This window comes from Lepidochelys kempii, chromosome 2 (assembly GCF_965140265.1).
Source record: "Lepidochelys kempii isolate rLepKem1 chromosome 2, rLepKem1.hap2, whole genome shotgun sequence".
NCBI lineage: Eukaryota > Metazoa > Chordata > Testudines > Cheloniidae > Lepidochelys > Lepidochelys kempii.
The window spans coordinates 83173819-83199428 of record NC_133257.1 but is presented as its reverse complement, the minus strand read 5'-3'; the positions used below and the strand labels follow the sequence as shown (position 1 = coordinate 83199428).

The 25610-nt window shown below is 38.4% G+C and overlaps 1 protein-coding gene across 2 annotated transcripts in view; it reads left to right on the top strand.

The window, feature by feature from the left end:
* The window catches only part of GREB1L (GREB1 like retinoic acid receptor coactivator), a 221831-nt gene that overhangs the window by 1160 nt on the left and 195061 nt on the right, over positions 1-25610 (top strand). The window lies entirely within an intron of this gene.

Genomic DNA, 25610 nt, shown 5'->3' with positions numbered 1-25610 from the left:
ACTTCTTGTCACTTTGAAGTACAACCTGGCTTTCTTTTTAGTGATTTCCTTCATTGTCACATTCTCTCACTTGCCTGGCTTCTTTGCTCGTGTAAAACAAGTTTGGGAAACTGGTTCTGAAGTGAATTAGGATGCAGTTTTCAAAAAGCATCTGGGTAATCTGAAAGTTTCACCCTTTTATAAATAATTTCCTTTTATTATTTTGAAATATCTCTAAGAACAACACTTTAACCCATCATATTTGCTTTAATTATATGGAGAAGTGTTTGAACCCGAAAGTATTTTGGAGGGTAGACTAATTGCCTCAGCTCACTTAGGCCCCAAACCTGCAAACACTAATGCATATGCTGAACTTTAAGCACATTATGTCACATACTCAAAGTTCAGCACATATGTGTTTGTAGGATCAGGACCATAAATGTTTACTGTCTTTGGCAAATACCTTGAAAGTGTGAGATCAAAACATGCCTTTTGGTTTCCCAGAATTAGTGACTGTGGTGGCTTCCTCATGAAAGAAATGTTTTTCGGAAAATATATTACTTAATTTTATTTTTTCCCACACACGTGACACAATTCAAATGAAATATAATTAAAACTATTTAAAATTCTAAATAAAAATATGTTAAAGACGAGAACAATAGTCTTGCATAAGTTGAAGTTAGTGGAAGTCACAAATGAAGGATTTCTTAAAATTATTTAGCGGTAATAGACTCAATAGGTATTAACTCCTGTTGATAATAGTTTCTTGCACTTGACCTGATAAGAGAGAGTTTGGGTGGCCCCTCACAAAGCCCTACCAGGCTGAAGGACTGGTAGAAGGATTTCAGCAGTTTTTCATCTGAAAGGCCTAAGTATACAGTATAGCCTGCTTTATTTTTCCTCTGTTGTTTGGTATTTGACCTATAAATAAACGTGAAGGCCTTGTATTGATTGCCAAGCCTATTATGTGAACATAATTCAATGTTACTTCCCCATGATGGAATTAGTGGGGTATAGAGACTTTATTTTCTCTGAAGACATTAATAAACCCTTATCCAAGAGAAATTGCTAGTCAAGTTCTTTTTAAAAACAAAACAAAAAGCTATGGAATTGGTGCATTTTGATTTTATTTTGTTTGCAAGGGAAGAAAAGATCTCTGTATAAAAATCTCAGCCTTTTAGGAGATAATAAGTTTAGCAAAATCATGTAATGCTTTCAGACTTGGAACCTAAACATATGCATAATTTTACTTGTATAAGTAGTCCTACTGAAACTATGGACTATTCTCATGAGTACAATTAAGTGCATGCTTAACTGTGAACAGGGTTTGGTTTCATACCTGAAAGTACAAATACAACTATTCAGATAGGTTAACAAATATGCTGTATAGCCTTAAAATTTCACAGTGCTTGCAAAGCATGTATTTGAATTGTGTTTAATAAAATAAATATTAGTATAAAATACTTTGCGTGTTTCTGCACATTTTTGTCACCCCAGTTTATTACAGTATTACAGCCAACCAGAAATATTGGGAGTAGGCAATAAGGCAGTAGGACTAGATTTGCAAAAGGACTTAGGTGCCTAGCTGCCACTTTATGTGCCTAAATCCCAGAATCAGGTTTCACTGAGATCTAAAAAACCTCCACACCACTGCTGCCCAGCATTGTAGGCATGTAAACTCACTTGGCACCTCAATTTTTCAGGTAAACTTTTGCCTCTGAGCATGCATGTTTCAACCCCTGCTGGGCATCCGGCCACCTAAGCCCCAGACGGTTGCACAAATGGGGGAAAAATAAGGGTTTGTCTGCCTGACTTGCCTGTGAGGCCCAGTCCAGTCGGTTTGCTCTGAGCTTGCCTACTGGATTGGGTCCTTATATGTGGGCTTGCACAAAATGGAGGAATAGCACACTCACAGCTTTTAGCCCAGTGGTTAGGGTACTCATGTGGGAGACTGCTGAGACCTACATAAGAGGGGGAAGGGATTTGTTACCTCTCAGGTGAGTGCCCTAACTGGGATATGGGATCTTTTGATGTGTTTGAAGGGGTTGCATTGTGAATAAACAGTGAAAGAATCATTATGCCAGAGAGCAGCGAGTGTGAGCAAGCATAAGAATGACTATATAACTTGGTGGTTAGATCAGTCACTTGGGAGGTGGGAGATCCAGGGTCCAGTCCCCTGGCTCCAATGACTTTTCTTAACTATTTACCCACCATGGAACAGCTTCAATAGGAGAAACTGGGGGAACCCCATGTCACAATATTCCATAACCCGGTGATTAGGGCACTCACCTGAGAGGTGGCAGATCCCTGTTCATATCCCTTCTCCTCTTTGGCTTAAGGGTGGACTTGAACTGGAGGTCTCCCACATCCCAGGTGACTACCCTAATCACTGGGCTAAAAGTTATAAGGGAGGTGGTTTCCTCCTTTGCTCCTGGCTTCATGCTGAAACTAGATAGGTGCCCAATGCCAAGACACGGTTTTCAGATAAGAATCCCAAGCAGAAGAAGGTGCCTCTCTGCAGCTTGGATTTTGGTACCTATTTCAGAGAGAGAGGAAGGGTTTAGCACAAGCCCCTCAGTTTGGCACCTCCCATTGGCTAGTTTTGGTGAGGAGTTGCCTAAGATGCTGGCTTATGTGAATCCCATTTTGAGGCCTTTGTCCCTCTCCATTCATTATATAGGGAGGCTAGATGCCTAGCCCAGGACTGTGCATCCCACTGATTTTTCTAGGCACCTAAAAGGCATGGCAGGTAACCACGCCTAAGTTCCTTTGTGAATCTAGCCCAGGTGTAAATTGCAAGTGCAGTATGTGTATGCTGTGTTGCAAGAGGGAATATTGAGAGAGCTGGGAGATAATGGACAAGTTGAATGTTGAGCTTGTATTATGATATTTCTTATCGTGTGCAGAGGCCTTATACGATGGAAGAAAGGAATGATAGTATAGCTATGTGAAATGTTTGCATAAATTCAAAACACACCCCAAATCGGGGCTAGTTCAAAGTTCTCTTAAGACCATAAATATTAGCCCTGGTCCTTGAAAGTTCAGGGTTGCTGCACTTTGTAAACACAAGGAAGGAGAGGAATTGTTTAGCATAATTCAAACAGCTATGTCTAGGAGTTATGGGATAACAGTGAGCAAAATATTTTTTTAGGCTAAATATATATGTGTGTGTGGGGGGAGATTTCTTGTTGAGACAACTGTAATACTGTGCACACAGTTGCTGAGTCATCTAAAACTAGACTGAAATAGAACTCAAGGATAAACTGTAGGAAACAGTTCACCAATTAGTAGTGGGATAAACAAGAGAATCTAATGGGTCTTTCCCCATAATTCCGTTACATATTTTCAGGACACTTTAATACGGTACAAGGACCTTTGTTATCTAACCTGGATGAAAATAAAAATTTAAGTTTGAGTAGTGTGCCTTTCTTTTGTGTAGCATCTTTCATTCCAAAAGATGCTAAAGTTCTTTTATGTTCTATGTGTATGTTCTGTTTCTAATTGTTTCACCAACCACTGAAATGCAGCCAACTCTGGGTGAAATGTGGCAGCTGTTAACCAGGCTTAGCAACAGTCCACAGTAATTCAAGATGGGAAGTGAAGAAGAATACCATGTCTAATTGAAACAACAGGGGGCATTTGGATAGGTAATTGACAAAACCTGGAACTTGGGCAAGATGCCAGGAATTCACATCTTTACTCCTGTGAAAAGTGTCATGAAATCTTTAATCTGAAAGTGTATCAGAGCTTTGGTTTTACACCTTAAACTATATAGCCCCTTCAAGACTTTAAACAAATTTTGCATACTTTTGCACCATCATCTCTCTTATGTATTAGGTGGTTGACTTTAGAAGATATGGCCCCTTCAGGACTTACAATTTTGCATACTCTTGCACCAGCTCTCTCTTACATAATAGGTGGTTGAGTTTAGAAGAGACATTTTCAGTTGTTTATAGAAGATAAGCCTGGAAAAGAGAACTGTTTGTGAAGTACAGCTAACAAATGGAGAGACAGGAGTAGGCCTTCACATGTTGACAAGGATATCCTTTGTGGGCTTAGTGCTGTGAACTTCACCTTATTAGATATTAACAAGCAATTAAAATAGTTCTAATATTCTGAAGTCATTTGTATAGTCATGTTACATTAACAAAGGTAAAATGAGAACAAACTTTCACTGTCTCAGTAAAATGGAACAATTGTATTTGTGCAGTGCAGGTTTTGAAAAATCTTATTTTCTCAGAACTTTCCTTTACAAATGCTCTGAAAAGAATGCCTCTTGTATGAATAACAATACATGCCTAGTATAACCTTTGTTAAAGACAGCTTTTTTGAGAGAGAAAAATGGTAATAGTTAATACTGTATTTTACATGCAAGTTCAGGCCCTTAATATACATTTTTGCGCACCCCAAACTCCTCTTGACTTCAACACTCTTAACACACCCCAAACTCCACTGAACAGGATCGTAAACTAATGAGAGAAATACTGATGGAATAAACACAAATAATTTAATGCTGATATTGTAAGAAGTTCATATAGATTTTCCAGGTGGGAAAATTTTGGGGTTATTTTTGGTGCCATAATAAAATATAAATACAGTAGATTTCAGTGAACAAAATGTGATTCGAACAAGGATGCATTCATAGCTTTATACAAAGTCTGTGTCGCCCATATTAAGTGGATTAAAAACTCGTTAACTGATTGCAAAAACTGACTCTAAATGGAGATTAGTTCTATAGTGTTGTTTCTGGTGTTCTTGACCCAATGCTATTCAATATCTTTATCAATGAAGAAAATATTAAAATCATTATTGATAAAATCTGCAGATGATACAAATTGATGAGGTGTCAAAAATGATGGGGACACATCTGTTATACAGAACAATCTGGATGGCTTGGTAAGGTGGATTCATTTGAATAACATGCATTTTAATATGGGCAAATGGAAGGTCACACATGTAAGAATAAAGGATGTCGGTTACACTTACAAAATGGGTGACAATATCCTAGAGTGCAGCAACACTGAAAAGATCTTAAGGTAATGGTAGATAACTACAGCATCATTCTGGGCATTCTGTCCTGTTTAGTGCGATTGTTGAATGTATAAACAGGGAAATACCAAGTTTCCAAGTTATGGAGGTGGTGTTACCTCTGAATTTGGCATTAGTGGAACCATTACTGGAATACTGTGTCTAGTTGTGATGTTCACCCTTAAAAAAGATGTTGAGAAATTGGAGAAGGTTAAGAAAGGTCTGCAAAAATGATTTGAAGTCTGGAAAATGTGCCTTACTGTGAGAGACTTCAGAAGCTCAATCTATTTATCCAAGAGAAGATTAAAGTGTCTTGGTCATAGTCTACAAGTACCTACATGGGGAAGTGATTTCTGATAGTAGATGGTTCCTCAGTGTAGCAGAAAAAAAGGCATAATGAGGTCCAGTGGTTGCAGCTAGACAAATTCAGACTAGAAATACAGGACTTTTTTAAACATAGCAATAAATTGTTCCAGTGGTTAATTACCTAGGGGTGTGGGGAATTCTCCCTCACCTTGAAGTCTCTAAGACTGGATGCCTTTCTAAAATATATACCATAATTTAAATAGAAGTTATGGGGTTGATGCAGAAATTTTTGGACAAGTTTCTGTGTCACTTGTTATGCAAGAGGTGAGACTAGATAATCATCTGTGTCTTGAAAATATATGAAGAAGGGGTGGTTACAACAAATATCTTTTATCAATTCAGGAAACCTTTATATTAAGAGTTAATCATGCAGAAAAGAATGTTGCTTTATTAGGAAGCTATAAAGTTCTCAATTAAGACTTTACTTTTATCACATTTAATGTTTGTGTGTATAAAATGTGACTTTTGCATAAAATGTACCATCATCAAACTAATGAAGGCATTAGGTTCTTCATAATTCTAGTGTCAGTAGAAACCCACTCTTCCAGTTTTAACCCCCGCTACAATGTCTCTTCCCTTTTCAAAGAACTTGAAGCTTTTATTACTCAGCTTTAAGGACCTCCTGGTCCAAATACATTCTTAATTTTTTAAGATCTGCAAGGATGAAGGATTTTTACATGGTATGTGAAAAGGAAGATGGTTCATTATATAATAAGTGATTCTAAAATGTAGTTATTGTTTTGGGTATCTCCTGAAGTCATGGCAGCTGGTTCCTGTTTTATTGTGTAATGCTGTGATGTCCTGGCTTCCATGAAACTCTTTTTGGGACATGCTGGATCATAAGGGATCAGGTAAGTGGATTTTTTGTTTTAAATATATTCTCAACTAATATATAGCACCCAAACTTTTCATGGCAGTTCATAAAGATTTAATAGAATTTGTGCCTGCTCTCAAGGGCTTAGATACTATGTAGGTATTTTAAACACTGTTCATTCAATCATTTGGCATATTTAAACTTATGATAAATGGCTACTGTTGTGAAAGACACAAGATTTTAAGCTCTATATATTGTGAAAATAAATCAACAGTGCTAGGATTTTTAGGGATTTTTCTGAGTCACTGTGACAAGATGTGACAAAAGCCTTCATTTAATATTCTCCATGTCAGCCATTGTAGAGCCATTAGAGTTTTTGGAAGCAGATATAAAATCAACAGCAAAACAGTGTGGGTAGACTTAAAATACTGTTACATGAGAGCATATTAGACGTCAGTCATAGTGGTTCCATGAACAAGCTTTCAGTGACTTTAGCTCTGTAAGGATGTTGAATAAAGACACTCAGATTCAACCCCCAACTGTAGCATGTGCTTCACCTTTAGTGGTTTTCTTTAAGAACAATTGTGTGAGTAGTATATATGATCAGGGCCCTTTGATGTGAAGTGAAATTTAATTCTTCAATGTAACTGTGGTGTGAAATGCATTGAGAGGATGTTGTTTACTTTTTAATAACAAAAGCTGAGCTGTAGATCTTATTGCTCTTAAAGATTAGGCTTTAGCTAGAATGAACAGTGTGAAAGTTGTAAAAAAGTCACTTATATGGATGGCTATTTTAAATTAGTTTAGCTATATAAGTTGTAATGGAACATTTTGTTAGTGCTTTCTGTGTCTTTTTGCTCAGAATTCATATGTGGGTTCCTTGGCAGTGCCAGTCACGTGAAACTTATTACACCAGTTCTCCAAAGGTGGCACCTTTTGAACCTTGTATACCTTTTTACACCTATTACACCAGGTCTATTTGAAGGCCTTGTGGTAGGGCATTTCTGATGGACTGTCGTCAACTTTGGAATTTCTCCTGATAGAACCTGGAGTCTGTTGACCTTTAGGGTATGATAGAAGATCCATCTTTTCCTAGAGGCTGAGGGCTGATGGTTTAGCTATGTAATTAATTTTAGGGAGAGGAAGTTGTTCTTGTTTGGTAACTTAATAGGTATAGTTTTTACATAAATATAATTACTGTACAACTGTGAGACTAGCTCTGGTGATACCATCAAGGTCCTAAAGTTCCCTTCCAGCTACCAGTTTTGGGAGCTGGTGGTATAGTGTTTAGAGGCTGCTGCACCTTTGTTTCTGGATATTGCTCCAACTAAAAGGGATCTTCTGCTGCACAAAGATTAAAGGTTTGATAGCCATCATTGTGGTCATCTAGTTTGACCTCCTGTACAACATAGGCCATTTGACACCCCCAAAATAACCCTTAGAACATGTATTTTAGACACACATCCAATCTTGGTTAAAAATTGCCAGTGATGAAGAATCTACCCTAACCCCTTGGTAAATTATTCCAGTGGTTAATTACTTCTGTGGCAGGAGGTTGTCCAGCTGCAGTCCTGTTCCTAGTGATTCAAAAAGAAAAATCCCATATTTTGGAACATAAACTCTGCAGTAATTTATTATTTCATAATTTAAAGTGCCCAGAGGTGTACTGTGCATTGTACAGTAAACACAGATGGTTCCCTGCTCCAGAGCAAACAATCTACATGGTGTACTTGACAAACAAGTGAGGCTGATGTATACATCTAGACTGGGAAGGAGGAACGTGAGTTACAGAAATAAGATTACATTGTTACTCAGTATAGGCATCTGTGTGTCTTAGTAGGTCAAGGGATTTTTTTCTTTAATAAAACAAAGTGATAAGGAAATTGTAACATGAGAGAATTCCTTGAAAGAACTCTGATATGCAGCTTGCAGTACCGCTTGGCTAAAGATGACTTGTACAAATCTAAATATTAGAAAAATGTTTATGCAGTCTTTCCTCTTGTATCCTATATAACCTAGACTACATACATCAGTATACACTTCTAATGACTGAATTGTATGTGTATGCTTGATTTTCATCTTCAGTATATATTTATATGGTTTGCTCATGTGGTGATGTGATGTGTGGGTGGCAATTTAGCTCTAGCTTCTGCTTGTGCTGTAATAAGATGCTGTACACCTGGTGGGAAAATGGGCAAATGTTGATGGATTTTTTAAAATCTCCTGTTGTGAAAGGAGGGGTGAAGTTTATACGGTATACTTTTCCCCTTGCTCCAAATGAGTAAATAATCCTCTTCATGAACAACATGTGGTTGAGTCTCCATGAAAAATTGGCATATGTGGCCAGACAGAGAAGGAAGAATCAGAAATCAGCAATACTAGATGCCATGCTCACTGAGAAACTCTCTGTTTTGGGAAGTTCCCTGGCAAGTTAATAATGCATTAAGAAGAACTGTTACAGCTGTAACCCCACCTGAAATGGGCAAGAAAAGTGTGGTCTGGGAAAGTGCATGGAGGGGACAGGCACTCCACAAGGATGCTCTCATGAAAATGCTCCTACCCTTAATGCTCCTTACTCCTATATGCCACCTACACTGTGAGGTGGTCATGTTGCTCATGAGAAGGATAGACTTTCAGTAAAGACACTTGATTGGAACTTGGGTTCTGTTCCCGGTTCTGGTACAGACTGCCTGTGTCACCTTAGGCAAATCACTTAATCTCTCTGTACTTCTGTTCTCCGTCTTGCAGGGATATGAGAATAAATTCATTAATATTGCTGTTCTGATATTATAATAATAAATGCCAGAGAAAAAGAAATAAATGTGGAGAAATACAAAGAACTGCCCTTTCTGGGAATAGGCTGGCAACAAACAGATTAGGAAAGAGCTCAGGCAGATCTCTCCTTTTTAGAGGATATTGGAAACAATATGTTTGTGTCCTAGTGAGGTTTAACTGACATGGCTTTCCTTGCCAATATTTGGGGTTTGCACCAGTACACTACCTTGGTTATTGGCTACCTATAGCTGAATTCCAGATATAGACAAGATATTTAGTAATCTTTTCTATACTTTTTTGTAGACATTTGCATTTTTACTTAATAGAATTTTTAAATAATGAGCACAATTCCCCCTTTTTTTGCCTCTTCTCCCCTATCTCTTTTTTTTAAACATGACCTTTTCTTGATTGCTTAATACCTTGGAACTCTTCAGGGTCTTGAATTTTGCACTTCAGGCTGACATTTAGACTCCATCTCTGCTATGGCTGAAACATTTTCAGTGGAGCTATTTTTTAAGGTAACAATTTAAAAATGGTTCAGCTCGCCAGAGTAGACAAGATAACACCAATTCACAATCTTGTGTTCTAGGCTTGGTTGGATGATGATCTACTGTTTGGCAATCAGGATGGGAATCTGGCTAGGATCAGTTTGGATCAATTCAGGGTTTCAGTTTATTTCCCTGAAGAATTTCCTAGTTTAGGGTAGAAGGTCAAATGATGCCAAATACCTTAAACCAGGTCAAGGGACCTGGGTTTTTAAAATAGTTATGTATGATCTAGACCAAACGAGCAAACTGTTTAATCCTTGCTAACAGGAACTTTTTTTTTTTTTTAAACTGTTTGGAAACATTGTTTCAGTGCCAGCATAGATGGGGATTTGGAGTAAATGTAGTTTGGAAAATTGTGTGGCTTTATGATACTACTGCTACTTTGTGTGTGATACATTTAAATGTAAATGTATCTGGAGACTTTTTGCTCAGAGACAGTGGATTTTCATTTGGACCAAGTCATTTTCTGTTTGTCCTAGGTATATAGAAGTAAATAGCTTTGACATGCTAAAGTGAAAAAATTCTAGGAATAGCTATTTTTTTTCCATTTACTGTTTCCCTGTTTCAGATCTACAGTAAAAGCACAAGTAAAACTAACTTAAAATGTAATTATTTCATGTTATGGTTTACACAGCAGGATATGAAGGGAACAGATGCACTGGTGACAATCAGGTTTCAGGAATACATTTCAAACTATTGAATTACATTGGTGTTAAAATAAATCGTTGAAGTTAATATGCCTATAATTTAACTTAGTTAAATTGTGCAAACATTAATAACTTGTCTAGTATTTGTTCTTTTTACATTTTAAAAAAAGCCAGTGTATACATCCTTGTGTTTGTGAATAACGAATGTCTGCATGATGGAGAGAGGAATGTCAGTAAAGAAACAGCCTTCAATTACAAGATTATTAAAGGTTTCAGAGTAGCAGCCGTGTTACTCTGTATTCGCAAAAAGAAAAGGAGGACTAGCGGTAGTACTAGTACTTCCGATGAAGTGAGCTGTAGCTCACGAAAGCTCAGGCTCAAATAAATTGGTTAGTCTCTAAGGTGCCACTAGTCCTCCTTTTCTTTTTAAGATTATTAAAAACCGTAAAGAAATAAAATCAAGGTTATGAATGTGTTGGTCATGTCCTTCGTTGATCTACATTCCTTACCAATTTGATTCACTTTGGGTAGACAGTGTGGCCTAGCGGTGAGAGCACCCGACTGGTGCTTGGGAGACTTGGGTTGTGTTCCTGATGCAGCTGTGAGCGTGCTTTGTGACAATGGATGGGCAAGTCACTTCATCTCCTTGTGTCTCAGATCTGTAAAACGGGGATAATGATACTGACCTTCTACATAAACTGATTTTAGAATCACACATGAGAAGTGCGAAGTATGAGCTAGATATTATTATTCTTATCACTGAGCTTCAGAGTTCTTGTTTCCAGCCTCCCTTCAGGACCCTGGACTTGGGTTAGTGCAGATGCTGTGGTGCTGCACTCTTAAGCTCCTGAACTTTGAATGAGACAGAGTCAAATCCATGTAGTCCCATTCAGGACAGTAAATTTGGCCTTAAGGGGATTGATCCTGTCCATCCAAAACTCCCATTAATTTTAAAGGGATCTAAATATGTATCTGTTGTGCTGTCTCTAGTTTCTTTCAGAGATAGTGTTGCAGTAGTTGAAAAATAGAGCCCATCCAATGTTTTGACCAACATACTTTCTCAGTAAAATGGATTTAATGTCCGAGGCTCTTCACAGGCTGTTGTCAAATAGCACATATCTCTGACTCTGTTTACCTACATTTGTTGCTCTACAAGTATCTAGCTCATTTTTAAGAGATTTTATTAAATCCGTTCTGAAAATAAGATGTATTGTTTCCAGCATCAGGTCTTCAGAAATGGTTTGGCAGGCAAGCAGCAGTTGATGAGCAAGTAAATAAAGCATTTGCAGACCACATGTTGTCACAACCTCTCTTCCCCACCCCCGGCCCTGTTTTTTTATGTGGCCATATGTTTTAGTAGTCTAAGTATGTGTCAATGGTAATCCAGAGGTCCACACTTTTAAAGGATGATTACCCAGTTGGCAAACTGGTATTTTTCCTTTTAATTTTTGTGAGGGCCATAATTGTAAATCTTTTATTGCAGATTACTCTTTGTATGCTTAAATTTAACTACATCTCTTTTGTGGCTAGCCCTTTCATTACCAGTTTGTATGATATGGGGTCAAACAAACTGGTTTGTTCTTTCTTGATCTTAATCTGAATTTCAGAGCCATTGTTTTTTACACCCCAGCCTCCCTCCCCAATCCTCTGCCCTCCTCCAGTCTCTCCTCTCAGAAACACACTTGGTCCCTTCATTTTTTTTTTTCCTGAGGCTGAGCAGAGAAGTGATGTTGGTATTTTTCAAACTCCCTTCTGCTTTCCCTCTGAAAAATATCTGTGTTTTGGATCATTGCAGGTTGCAGACATATAGGAGCCATTTGCCTTACATCCAAATGGAATAAATTGTAAATGTGAAAGCTTTATAAGTAGTGCTTATTTCCGGTTTTCTGTTTGAGTTCAGTGAAAATAGATGATTTCTAAGACATATCAACTATACTTTGAATCAAGTAAAACACTGTTTTTATATTGTAAGGACAAAATTGCTGGTGTGGAGTTGTGGATTAATGTAATTTTTAGCAAGTCTTTATAAACAAATGTCATCTTTGACTTTTTTGGGGGGAGAGGAAAGATGAATGAGGGTCCTATAAGTGTGGGATCAGTCATGTCAAGTCATACATAAAATGACCGATACTCCTGAAACCATTAGGATTTTATTAAAACAGTAGTTGACCACAATGCAGTTCACTTACTAACATTGTATTTAGTATATCACTTAAGAATTTTGTAATTCAAAGATACTTTGGTAGTAGGATGCTTGTCTAGTAATGTAGGAAATACTTGACTGGCTAGGGGATGCACATCAGCTTGATCTCATTTAAAATAACAAAAAAAGGAAGCCTGCTACTTATCCATTTAAAAAATACTTTTGGTACATATATATTCTAATAGATTAATCTATGTATATTGGAGGTGGGAGGAGGAATAACACGTAGTAAAAGATTTATGCCTTCCTTTGGACTGTTGCTTGGTAACAGAAAATGCCTCTTAAGCCTATTTTTGGAGTGGGGAGGGGTGAAACTTGAATCAGTGACCATCTGTCTTGTGTTGGTTGATTTCCTGTTGAGCTGTCCTTTGTTTCTGTCAAACAATTGATTGTTACCCTTTACAGATAAGGGTACTGTTGGTGACATTGCACTGGTTTGTGGCAGCACAAAACAGACCCACTAAATGTTTTTTGTTCTTTTGAGGTCACTATCGCTGGCCTCTTTTTTTTAAATTTAGCCAAATTGCTGATTCTTTTTAAATTTGGGGAATGGCTAAGATCAATACAAAAATGGGATATGACAAGTCGATTGCATTTAGTATTGAAGAATGTTTCGCTCCACTATGTTTTCAAATAAATAGAAGTTCTTAAGGATAGTTGAAACGTTTGCCTGTGCACTTATGTAGCATTATCAAAAAATCTCTCTCCTTGATTATCTCAACTGTTTGTTTGAAGGTGTTGTTCTGGGTAGATCTGAACTCTGATTGGGTTATTTTAAAATACCTTATTTTTATCACAAAGGGCCAGATTGTGCCCCTAGCGCTGGGCCTGAAGGGGACTCTGGCTACAACGGAAAGGTGTTTGCGTGCGCGTGTGTGTTCCTTCTCCCTGTGTCCCTTCCCCAGTCCAAGACCTCCAAAGGGGGAGCTTCTTGCTTCCAGGAATGCACCAAGGGGGAAGGCCAGGGAATACATGTTCCCTTTTTCTTCTTTCCTACTTCTCGGTGTGTGGGGATTTTGCAAAAACGTTAATGCAGACTCAGGCTTCAGTAACTGTTTCATGCCTCCCCAAAGCATTGAAACTCCCCTTCATGGGCTATTCCAGTGGGCCTCTCTGCCCTGGAGTCAGGGGTTGGTAGAAGGCCCCAGGGCTAGTGCAGATAGCTTTGGCCTCTTGCAGATCTCTGGGGGTTGGGCAGAACCCTTGCTCATTAGATGAAGGGTGGGGAAAAATCTGTGTTTTTTCCTTTATTTTCTCTCCTACTCAGTGTTTCCCATGGTTGAGGTGATCTGGCCCAGTATTTTTTTTTTTTTTTAATGCTGTCCTAAGTTTGGTCCTGATGCAGTTCAATTTGAAATCAATGGCAGAACTGTCATTGACTTTAGTGGAAGTTATATCAGGCCTTTAATTCAATCTGATCACATGGAAGCATTTAATCTTTTAGAGTTACTGTAACTTTTTAAAGCAGTTGCCCTTACATGTTTAAAATTGCATAGCTAAAATGGCTCACACAACTTCTATCAAAGCAGGAATTGCAATGCTAAATCCCAGGCAAATCTTTGTATATGTATAGGTGTTTGTTAGTTTCAGATTATGCACCATGGAAGCCTATGCAAACTTGATGCATTCAAATGACTAGTATCCTTTAAGTATGGACACTATTCTGTCTTTAATTGTAAATTTATATTTAACATTCATATGCATATCTATGTAGGTTCTTATATTGTCCCCCTCACTGTAGTCTGTGTGCCCATCAAGAATTTATGGATTTATCCTGATAACACCACTGTGATATAGGAAAGTAGTGTTAGCCCTCTTTTAAAAACCAAGAACTGAGGCACAGAGAGTTTACATGACTTGCTCAAGGTCAAAGTCTATGGCTCAACTGGAAATTCAACCCAGATCTTCTGAGTCTCAAACCACTGTCTTCAACACAAGATGTCCTTCCTCCATATAGTCTTGATTTACTTTGTAAATGGCTGGACATTGTGTGTCCAATAGTATGTTCTGTTGTACATATGCAGGTGCCATACTGTAAGAGCATATTTCTGAACAAATGTTACAAGTACTCCCTTACCTATAGCTATAACACGTTTGTGAATGGAAAATTCACAATTTCAACTCTGCCACATTTAATTAATTAAGAAAACTAACTTGGTGATGGGTGACACTTTCCATTATGGATCCCACTCAGAATTTGCAAAGGTCAGAGCTTATTTGGTGAAATATCTTCTAAGAAGAAAGAGGCTGGATTCTTTTTTGCCTTGCACCTTGTGTGGTCATTGATACCTGTTCAAAGTGGGCCTGATAATGTAGATTAGGGGTACTTTATTAAGTCAATAAGGTTACACCGCTACAAGAGGAGAATCTGTCTTAGAGTGCAAAGTGGTGTAAAATGGTATCACCAATGAGTGGAAACTTGATTTGGCAGAATTTTATGTCCACTTTGTATTCACTTTGCACAGGTATAAGACTGCAGAATGTATAACTAAGCAGACAATCAGACCCAAGATCTGGAAGACTATGTTGAGGTGAATGTAGGGAGAGGTGAAGCTGATGTCTCACTTGTCTTTGCTGCTCTGCTCCGTTACAGATGCCTTAACATCAGGGCTTTTCCAGGTCCATTATATGGAAAGATTATCTAATGAGTCACCTTGTGCCTGGCATCAGAATTGGTCTCTGGTAAAAGGGTATGTTTTTCCCTACAATTGCTGCTACCTTTTAGTTTTAACTTTTTTTTTAATAGTCATCTTTCTAGATGAAAACTTAGTTTAGATTGAAAAATTGTTTTGGATGGCTATAGGGGGGTGTGTGTGTGTATATATACACACACACCTATATATAAAATTTGTGAATGTATGTGACTAGAATTATGAATTAAAAGTGAACTTGTTGTAAATCCCAGCAGAGCGTGGCCTTGTTTTCTTCTAATTTAAAGACACTGTATTTTAGTGATATAATTTATGGTAGAGGAACTCAAATCATGTTCATTTCAGGACATGCTGGGTGCAAATGCCTGGGAAGTTTACACTGGAGAGAGCTGTTCTGTTTGGCATGGCTAATCAGGAGTGAGGCTAGAATTGCTCATAGCAGTCATTCAGGTTTTGTTTCAAAGTCCAAGGACCTACTGGGAAAAACAAAAAGCTAATGAAAGCTGACTGTATTTCAACCCAAACCCCATGGAATCTGAAATGATGTCCAGATAGTCTGTGTATTCTTATTCATCTACATTCTCATGGTTACTAAGGTAACAGGTTTTTAGAGGCTTTACATCTTCATTGTCAAGTATTTGCTACACTTATTGTTGCTGTTTTCAGATTAGGGCAATTCAGATAATGCCTTTTAAAAGGAGGTTTAAAAAATACAAAAAGGGGATATAGTGGAAATAATGTCATGAATCAGTTTACCTTGTCTCAAATCTTCAGTGCTACGTTTCAGGGTCTGGATCTAAATATTTGTCTCAAACTACATTTTAGTTGACTGATTTGAGTGGGAAAGTGCTAATTTTGAAGACCTTTGAATTTCACATTGTTAGCAAAACTGTATTTCCAATTACAGCAATGTATATTTCCAGTAAGTACTATGAAATTACATTTTTAATTCACAAAGGATTTTGGGAGGTCACCATGAAAGTTACTATACCTAGTAATGAAGTCAACTTTTATAAAGAAAAATACATTTTGATTTGTCCCCACTATTAGTGATCTGAATGGAAGAAATATTTTTATTACTGCAATAATATTGACTTAACTGCTCTCAGTAATTTCTGCTGCCTATTATAGTTATGATTTACTGTGGCCCTTAACATGGGAATTAGGTATATTTTATTTTCATAGATGAGAGAACCAGAGCAGTATATCTGAAACACCTACTCTTACCAACCAAAAGAACTTTGGTGGAGTTTGGATCCAGATCTGCATCTGAATGTTGTGTCTCAGATTCATTTCTAATTATTATACAGTTAAAACAATTACCTGAAGCTTGTTAGTCACACTACGTTTCTATTAATATCTATAGGAAAAGATTGCCTTTTTATTTATGATTTAATATTTTTTCTACCTTTGTTTTATTTTTAAATACAGAACTTTGTAGTGGCATAAAAGCCGTAGATACTATTTGGAAACCAGCTTTTCCAAGCAGAAACATGCTTATTCTTACTACTAGCTCTTAGAAGCTGCTGAAAATTGGGGCATGGAGGAAACAGACTTGAAAATGCTTAGAACAGAAACCATTTTATTGGTTTGGCTTCCTGTGGACCTGTAGCAACTTTAGAAGATGCATTGTCACAACCTGAGTTAAGAAAACTGTATTTCAAAAACTAGTACAAATTTTGGCTCCTGAAAGGCTCTAAAACTGGTGATGTATTTCAGTAACTGAATTCTGATCTCATGTCTGCCAATGACTTGCTGTTTAACATTGGGTAAGTCATTTAATCTTTGTGTTGTCGTTTTCCCTTCTGTGAAATGCAGATAATTCTTAACTACCTGCTTGGAAGATAAGTTAGGGAATATTTGTGAAGTGCTTTGAGAACCTTGGATGGTAGATGTTATACATTCAAACCAAAAAAGGCAAAAGCTGAAGTTTGAACTTGCAGTCTTATTTCCGCTTCTTATATGAATTATTATAAATTTGAATGCTATGATCGTACTGTTTCTCTAAAACATTTTTAAAATTAACCTTGTATGTATAAGTATTTGTAAGATAACATGATACATTCTGTAAAATAACACTTGTTCACAGAGGAGCAGTATTATGGTTGTGTGTTAAATCTTAACTTCCACAATTGCTCCATTAACTTGTAGCCTTGATGCTGGATTAATAGATTTTTACATTTAATTCCCTTGTTTTTTGTAAGGGGAAAAAAAGCAGAAATCAATTTGGTACTGTTTGGCTGGTGCAGTTTAAAAGCTCTGTGGGTTTTGCTAGCAGAGCTTGTTCGCTCCTTGCTCCAGAGCTAATTGGCTCAGAGCTAGAAGAATGCTGTAAACTGGAGTTGAAGAAGCTGGGGAAATTTTAGAAGCTAATATGGTTCAAAAGTTATTGCTCCAAAGCTGATAAATCACTTAAGATTTCTAATCTCTTCCCACCTCTGTGGTTGAATGTTAATATAATTTAATCTAGTACCTGTGCAGTTTAGTATCTGATCATGTATACACCCTGAATTCATCTTAATGCAGTTGTGTACAATGCATATTAAATCTTTCTTCTTTAAAAGGTCATTTTATTTTAAAACCTTCTTTTTCAAATTTAGCACAGCTAAATTACTCATTTAGTATCATTTACATGTCAAGCTTGACTCTTTACTTTGAAGAATTACTCCTACAAATAAAAAGTAATCAGATTGTTATGAGAAATGTTTTTGTACCCTCTTATTTCTAGAACAACGCCATTCTCCAAAAGTATTCATCAACAGCCAAAGATTAATGTTTCCTGAAACTCTGAATATCTGAAATGGACTTTGGAATGAATTTGTTTTGTAATTTTACCTGTAGCAGTCACAATCCATGTTTTAATCCAGTCAGTGTGTTCAAAATTAAATGTATACAACAAAAATAAGACCTATGCAATGATACCTTTCTACACTTAGCTAAGACTTTTTGATGTACACTATCTGGTAGTTATTTAGTGTGTTATTCCGAAGGATCCCAAGGGACTTTTGAGGACCACCCCCCCCCCCACCAAGATAGTGCAGTCTCTCAAAGTCTCCAGAGTAAATGATCCACCTGTAACCATGGGCAGTATATTGGACAGATCCATGAACAGGTATATATTGTGGGGCAAAACCTAGCTCTATCAAGTTCTGTGGCGAAATTCCCATTGGCTTCATTGGGACCAGAATTTTATTCAGAGTATATCCCTTCAGGATACATTTGTTAGACTACATTAGAAAAATTGCCCATTGCTGTTAATGGGTACAGCTGAACTGATGATGGATTTGGTTTAACTGATAGTGTAGACCAGAATAAACTCAGCACCATTTTACCAATATCATAAATTGTGCTGAATACAGTTTGTTCTTGGTATGCTTGCAGTCAAACCATGGTCTACATCAGTTGCTGATATGCATGGTCAGAAATGCATAACTTTCCTGCTATAGACAAAGCTTAGGAGGTTGATTAACAAATACTGTGACTATGGAGCACATAATCCCAGCAAAAAGGGTTGACAGATGGGAGGTTGAGATCAGAGAGGTGAGGCAGGATGCAGAATGGAGGTTGCATTACTCCCTGTAATCAAGGATATGGAATGTACTCACCAAGCATTTTACACAAATTGTAACTTTTCAAAAAGTATGTGTAACATGAAAAAATGAAGTCCACTGAATGTGGCTTGTCCGTTTTTCTGAATTTGCTGTGATTCATTTGTTTAGGTCAGGCCCTTAATGAACCTATGTATGTATTTGTAATGTACCCAATCAGTGTCATATAGGCATTGTGATGGGGTGTAATGGCTCAGTGCAGAGACCCTCCCACTCCGGGTCCTCGGGAGGCCACCCCACCTCACCACGTCACTGATACGTCGACCGCCATGGGGAACGAAGTGGTCTCCGCTCACAGCTGGGGCCCAGGCCTGTGTGCAGGCTAACAAACAAATGAACAGTCAATTAGCCCAGGCCCTGGATCCAGGCAGAACAGCAAAGAGTCTGAGGCTCAGGCTTCTGGCCTGGGGAAGGGGAGACTGCCACCTCTAGGTAGGGGTGGCAGGGGGACGCAGGCCCACCCACTCTACTGCGTCCCAGCCCAGGGCCCTAGCGTTGACAAAGTGCTTTGTCACTGGGTCAGCGGGGATCCATGCTGCAACACGCTGACTCACCCTCTGTCAGCGTTGCAGCCAGATAAGGGTCTGCTACCCCTGGGCCACTTCCATACTCCCCTTCTTGGTGTACCTGTTGCTGTGAGGAGGGGTCGAGGTTGATGGCTGCTTCCAAGACTGCGAGCAAGTCTCCGGGGGTCTGGTCTATTGGTGGGTCCGGGCCAGTCATCTTCTCCCTCCGGGGTCAGGTCTAACAATGGTCTGTGCCGGTTGTCTGCTTCCTCCAGGTTTGAATGAGCTGGTGGCCCAGGCCAGTCCTCTGCTCCCTTGGCACCCTCAGTCGCTTCCCAGCTCAGCAGGCCACAGAAGGCATCTGGTCTCTCTGGTGATTACCTCCCTACTGAGCTTTCTGGGCTGCCTTTTATATTTCCTGCCCCTCCCACCCACTTCCTGGGGGAGGGACAACTAGGCCCTGGTTCCACCCACCAGGGCTCAGTTTGGGGGCCTCCCCACCCCGGGGCCTCGGAGGGCCACCCTGCCTCACTATATGGGGTATACAACACCCCCCCCCACTAGGATAGAAGGGGTTAAAGGGCTATACTGGGCCAACCTAGCCTTGTCCCTTGAATCTTGCAGAGCATGGTCCAGCTGGAGACAGGGTTGAAAAGGGAGCAACCCAGCTCAGAAGAGGGAGGCTAGGAAGGAGTGTAGACCTACCCTGAAAGCCGCTGCCAAAAGGGGCTGGATAAGGCTCCCTGAAGGAACAAGACTGTATGCGGAACCCAGCTGGGGCTAGCAGTTTGATTTCCTTTTCTGTTATCTGGGACTGGAAGCTGAGGGAAGGAAGCAGTGGTAAGTGACCCAGGGAAGGTAGCTCAGAGGACCCCTCCCAGTGGCCAAATGCTGCTGACCTTCCTAGAGCCCTGGGTCAGAGCTTGGTGGAGTGGGCAGGACGCTAACCACTGGGCTCCTCAGCACACTGAAGACCCCATTACAGGCACTTTAGAGTCTGTATATAAATACAAAAAACAATACTAAAGGTAGGAAATGCATAAGTTTCTGTAAGGTTCCAATCATAATTCCAAATTGGTGGTTGTACATCTCGGATGTTTTATGAAATATCGTACATGATAATATACAGTAATAATCTGTACGGTTAATCAAAACCAGGAAAAGAAAATCCTATATATGTGCAATGCAACAGAATTAATGTTGCTGATGGAATCTTAATTTTTTTCTTTGTTACTCTTAGCTGTGTAACCATAATGTCACACGTCTGTGGATTATTCTTTATTTAATTTCCTGAGTGTTGTATAAAGAAGGGATGAGAGGGCGAGAGAAAATACTCATCTATTACGCTTCTGGAATTTGTAAGCCCCAATGATAGCAGTATTCAGCAGGCGGCAGTTGTAAATTTTACCAGGGGAGCTTGTAAATTCCTTAGTTCTAAAATCAATCACTAAGGTGTCATATTTATGACCACAGATCTGCAGAGGGTACCACATGAACTTGTCTATTGAAAGTGGGGGGTCCCCATCACTCTTCTACCAATCCAGGAAGAATACTTGCAATTTAATACAGCCTGGGGCTATATTAAGTCCCTTTCATTCCATGGTGACCTCCTGGGAGGGAGAAGAGAGCATTTCAGAGGTGGCAGTACACAGGGAAGAGTACTTGCAGAGCTGTTAGGGTGTTGCAAGTGGGCAAGACACACAGGAGCTCTTGTGGGAGACGCAGGACAACCCGCTGAGCCCCCACAATCCAAGTGGACCTCAGGGAATCCTTGCGCTCTGTGAATGACACCCCCTACTTATTCCTCTCCCCTGAAAGAATGTCTTGTATTCAGTGAGCCCTGCGTCAATGCCAATTTTCAAACATCAGCCATTTTTATTGTAGTCCCTATCAATTTTTGAAATCAACAGAATACCTTTTTTACAATATAAATTTGTTTTAATTCTTACACTTCAAAAGTGGCCTGGATATTTTGCTCCAACTCTTTAAAATAATCCATCACACAAAGACATCACATGGAAAATTTTGATCCTAAAGGGAAATCTCTTACTTCTGGGAGAATTTTGTGCCAAAAATTAAAAATTCAGCACATGATATTTTTAAAATTCTTCATATTTTATTTGTCAAAACAACAATATAATCATACCAGTTTCAATTATTTTGATAATTTATTTCAAAATACCTGTTGGCAAGTATGCCTGTAACAATACAGACCAGGGCTTTGGGGTGGAGCCCGCGGAGCTCCTTGTTTTTGCATGGAGCTGGAGTGGAGCCAGAGCACAGCTCCAAAGCCCTGATACAGACAATAAAAAAAAATTCAAGAAATGTTTTTTGACAAATAGATTCCTTAGTAGGCATATTAATACAGAACTTTGAATAATAATTCATGTAAACTACAATACAGAAATGTCCTGCAGCGCTCAGAAGCAGTGCACAGGCTTGGGGAATCAGTAGTAACCAGGGTGGATTTGATTTAAATCAAATTGATTTAAATCACTGATCAGGAAGACTTGATTTAATCATGGATTTCTACATAAAAGTGCATTCTTGTTAGTTGTTATAACCTTAATACATATTCTTCACAACTCAGAGAGAGATGTAGGTTTCATTTTTAGAAGGTACACACTTTACATTTTTAAAGTGATTTATTTTGACAACTTTTCAGATTAGTTTTACAGCTATATCAGAAAATGAATGATTGTTTGGTTATTTCATTTACCAAAGGTAATTGAAGCAGATAGTTCACCTCCCAATGATTTCATAAATATCTCCATTTCAACAGGTTAATCATTAATATTTGGAGGATTTTCTTGCCATACTGTATTAGGAGGAGAACATCACTAGACAGACATTTAAATTGCTTTGTTTAACTAAAACAACAACGTTATGTATTGGATTTTTTTCTTCAACAGCAAACATACAGTATTTTAACAAAACAAGCATATGAATTTTTGAATTTAGTTAAACATTCTAGTTTTTTAAAATCAGGTTTGTTTTTGTTAAAATTGTTTAACTAAAATAGTTAAATGAAATTTTTAAAAAACAAAAACAAAAATTAGACTGTCAGCCAGTAATATGCCTACTGAGAAACTTAAAATATTGGCTTCTGCAGCTAATTCAGTTGTCTTCACCTTCATTTTCCTGTTTGTTCATAATCTGGAAAAGAAAAATGAGCTTTCCTGCTTTTTCGGGTCCCAAACGATTTCTCAATTTGGAATGAGTTAGTCCAAAGGAAAAAAAATATTCTTTCTACATTGGCAGAAGAAGCTACTGCTGTTAAAAGTGAGATTATCACTTCAACAGTCTCTGAATCCAAGTGTTTAAGTGACTTCCACCAGTTCGCTGGTGAGACTTTCTTTAAAATTTCATCAGCAAACATATATTTCTTGAATGGTTCACCCTTCGCTATGAAGTTTATTATAGTTGGCATTATGGAGGCATGATTGCTGGATGTCCATGTCATAGCCAACTCCTGTTCTTCAACAGTTAAAGGTTTGACCCTGGTACCGAGTATTGAGAATATTTGCAAGAAAATGAGCTGGAGATAGTGCTTGCCCCATTCGTTTTTTTTAATTAATTCTGTCATTGCAGATTTCTCTTTTTAAGCTCTCACTCAGTTCTTTCCAAATTTCAACACCGTCAATAATAAAACAGCTGTTTCCCTGCATTTTGTTCAAGGCTACAGAAATAGGCTTCAGGGTACTCGTCATTTGTTCAGCATTTCTCTTCAGCCCAATGTTGAGAACTTTGTCTGTGACAGTGTCGTCTATTTTTTTTTTTCATGATTTTGTTCACAAACTGTCATCTGATTAGGCCAGTTCTTGATATAGTGCTCAAAACAGTCCACTGCTGAGTTCCATTGCACCTCCTTGTGGGAGAGTTAGCTTGGTTCCTCCCGCTTTTTTCAGAGCAGCTGCTGCAAAGTGGTTGTTATGGAAGTATTTTGCAATTGCAACAACATTAGCCTTTATTTCTGGAACACTGAAATCTTTGGGTAGGAGGTGCATCAAATGAGCACTGCAACCATATGTTATTCGCTTGGGACTCTCTTCTAAATAATTTCTTCTTATCTTGGATACGTTTGCAGCATTGTCTGTGTCCAAGCTGCATACTAGACATTTGAATTTTTTTTCACAGTTTGTTATGGCTTTTACTGTTACTTTCTTGTAAGTATTCTGCTATGTGAATTTCCTGATGTATCAATACATTTCCTGATGTATCAATTTGTTCCTGTAAGGAAGACATTCCCTTCTTCTGTTGTCACACAAGCACATATAACAGGATCATTGTGAACATTGCTCCACCCATCAAGACTCAGATTAACAATTTTACCCTCTAGACCTTTTGTACACTGCTCAATTTCTCTTTCATACACTTTATCCAGCAATTTGCCTGAGACATCTGCTCTGTTGGCTGGACTGTATCCTGGTCTTAATGACTGAACCATGTTAATGAAGTGTGGGTTCTCAATAATATGGAAAGGAGAGTTTGTTGCATAAACAAATTTTTTCATCAATTACCTCTTTTTGTAATCTGCTGGTTCTTATCACAAACTTATCTATGGTTGTTTCTGGATGATGGAGATTTTTTTTTTCTTTTTGCTACAGGTGATATACTGTGGCTATGTGACATACATGATGTGACTGAAACAAACTAGAGAAAATGATGGTGATCTTGAAGATGGATAGTCTTCATAATCCTGTACGTTGAGGATGGATTCTCCTAAACAAAATAAGTCAATGCAGTTAATTAAATATTATTACCTGTGATACAGCATGGCCAGAGGGCAGCAGGAGAGTGTTAGAAGGGAGCCTTATTCCCTGTAGAGAGAAGAAAGTTTGCTATAGATTAATTAGAGCACCTGAAGCCAGTCACCTGATAAAACCCCCCTGCTTCAATCTGACAAGGGAAGGAGTTGAAGCAGAGTGGATTGGTGTTGGAGCAGAGAGCAGTTTGTAAATCCTCCCTAAAACTTTTGACACGTACTGAGTCTGTAGCAACAGCCATTTTGTTTTCTGCCAATCCATTGCATCTGTTCCATGGTAGCATTCTCTGAAATGCTTTAAGTTCCACATGCAGTGCCAGGAACACAGGCTGAACTGCAGGGTCTCAATGTGTGGGTGAAACGATGGTGCAGGGAGGAGGGGTTTAGATTCATAAGGAAGAGAGGAACCTTTTGGGCAAAGGAGGGGCATATACAGGAAGGGACCTAAACCAAAATTGAACTGAACTGCTGGCATGTAAAATCAAAAAGGATGTAGAGGATTTTTTTAAATTATAGGTTTCAGAGTAACAGCCGTGTTAGTCTGTATTCGCAAAAAGAAAAGGAGTACTTGTGGCACCTTAGAGGCTAACCAATATATTTGAGCATGAAGTGAGCTGTAGCTCACGAAAGCTTATGCTCAAATAAATTGGTTAGTCTCTAAGGTGCCACAAGTACTCCTTTTCTTTTTTAAATTAAGGACTGAAAGGTGCAGAGGACCACACATTTCAGGCAAAGACATCCCTTGGGGATGAATTTATTAAAGGGGGAACTCTGTATCCTAATAAAGAAGGTAGGAAAGAAGCAGGGGTGCTGGAACAATTTGTATAGTGGGAGTGTTGAGAGCTACTGAAGCAAACTATAAACCCTGTACGTAATGGAAACAACTTCAAGCCAGGGGGGCAAGAGCACCCCTAATTCCAGCACCTATGGAAAAAAGTTGGTAAAGTATAAGTAGGAGCTAGTGAGGGACAGTTAACTATAACACTTGAAGGCAAGCAGCTGAATATTGACAAAATGTACAAGTGCTTATATACAAATGCTAGAAATCTAAATACTAAGATGGGTAAATTAGAGTGCCTGGCGTTAAAAAAAGATATTGATATAAAAGGCATCTCAGAAACTTGGTGGAATGGGGATAATCGATGGGGTGTGGTAATACTAGGGTACAAAATGAATAGTATTGACAGAGTAATTCGAATTGGTGGGGGAGTGGCACAATATGTGAAAGAAAGAGTAGAGTCAAATAAAGTAGAAATCTTAAATGAATCGAACTGTACCACGGAATCTCTATGGATAGAAATTCCATGCTTGAACAATAAAAGGATGGAATATATTATTGACCCCTGACTAGGAAAATGTCAGTGACTATGAAATGCTCAGGAAGATCAGTGAGGCGACAAAGGCAGAAAACAATAATAATGGGGTATTTCAATTTATCCTCATTGACTGGGTGTAGGTCACCTCAGGAACGGATGCTGAGAAAAAATTTCTAGACACTTTAAATGACTGCTTCTTGAAACAGCTAATCTGGAACCCAGAAAGAGAGAGGCAATTCTTGATTTAGTTCTACATAGAATACAAGCTCTGGTCCAAGAGGTGAATATAGATGAACTACTCAGTAATAATCACTATAATCTAATTAAATTTCATGTTATTGTAGGGGGAAAGTGGCAAAGAATCCCATCACAGTAGCATTTAACTCCAAAAAGGGGAACTGAGC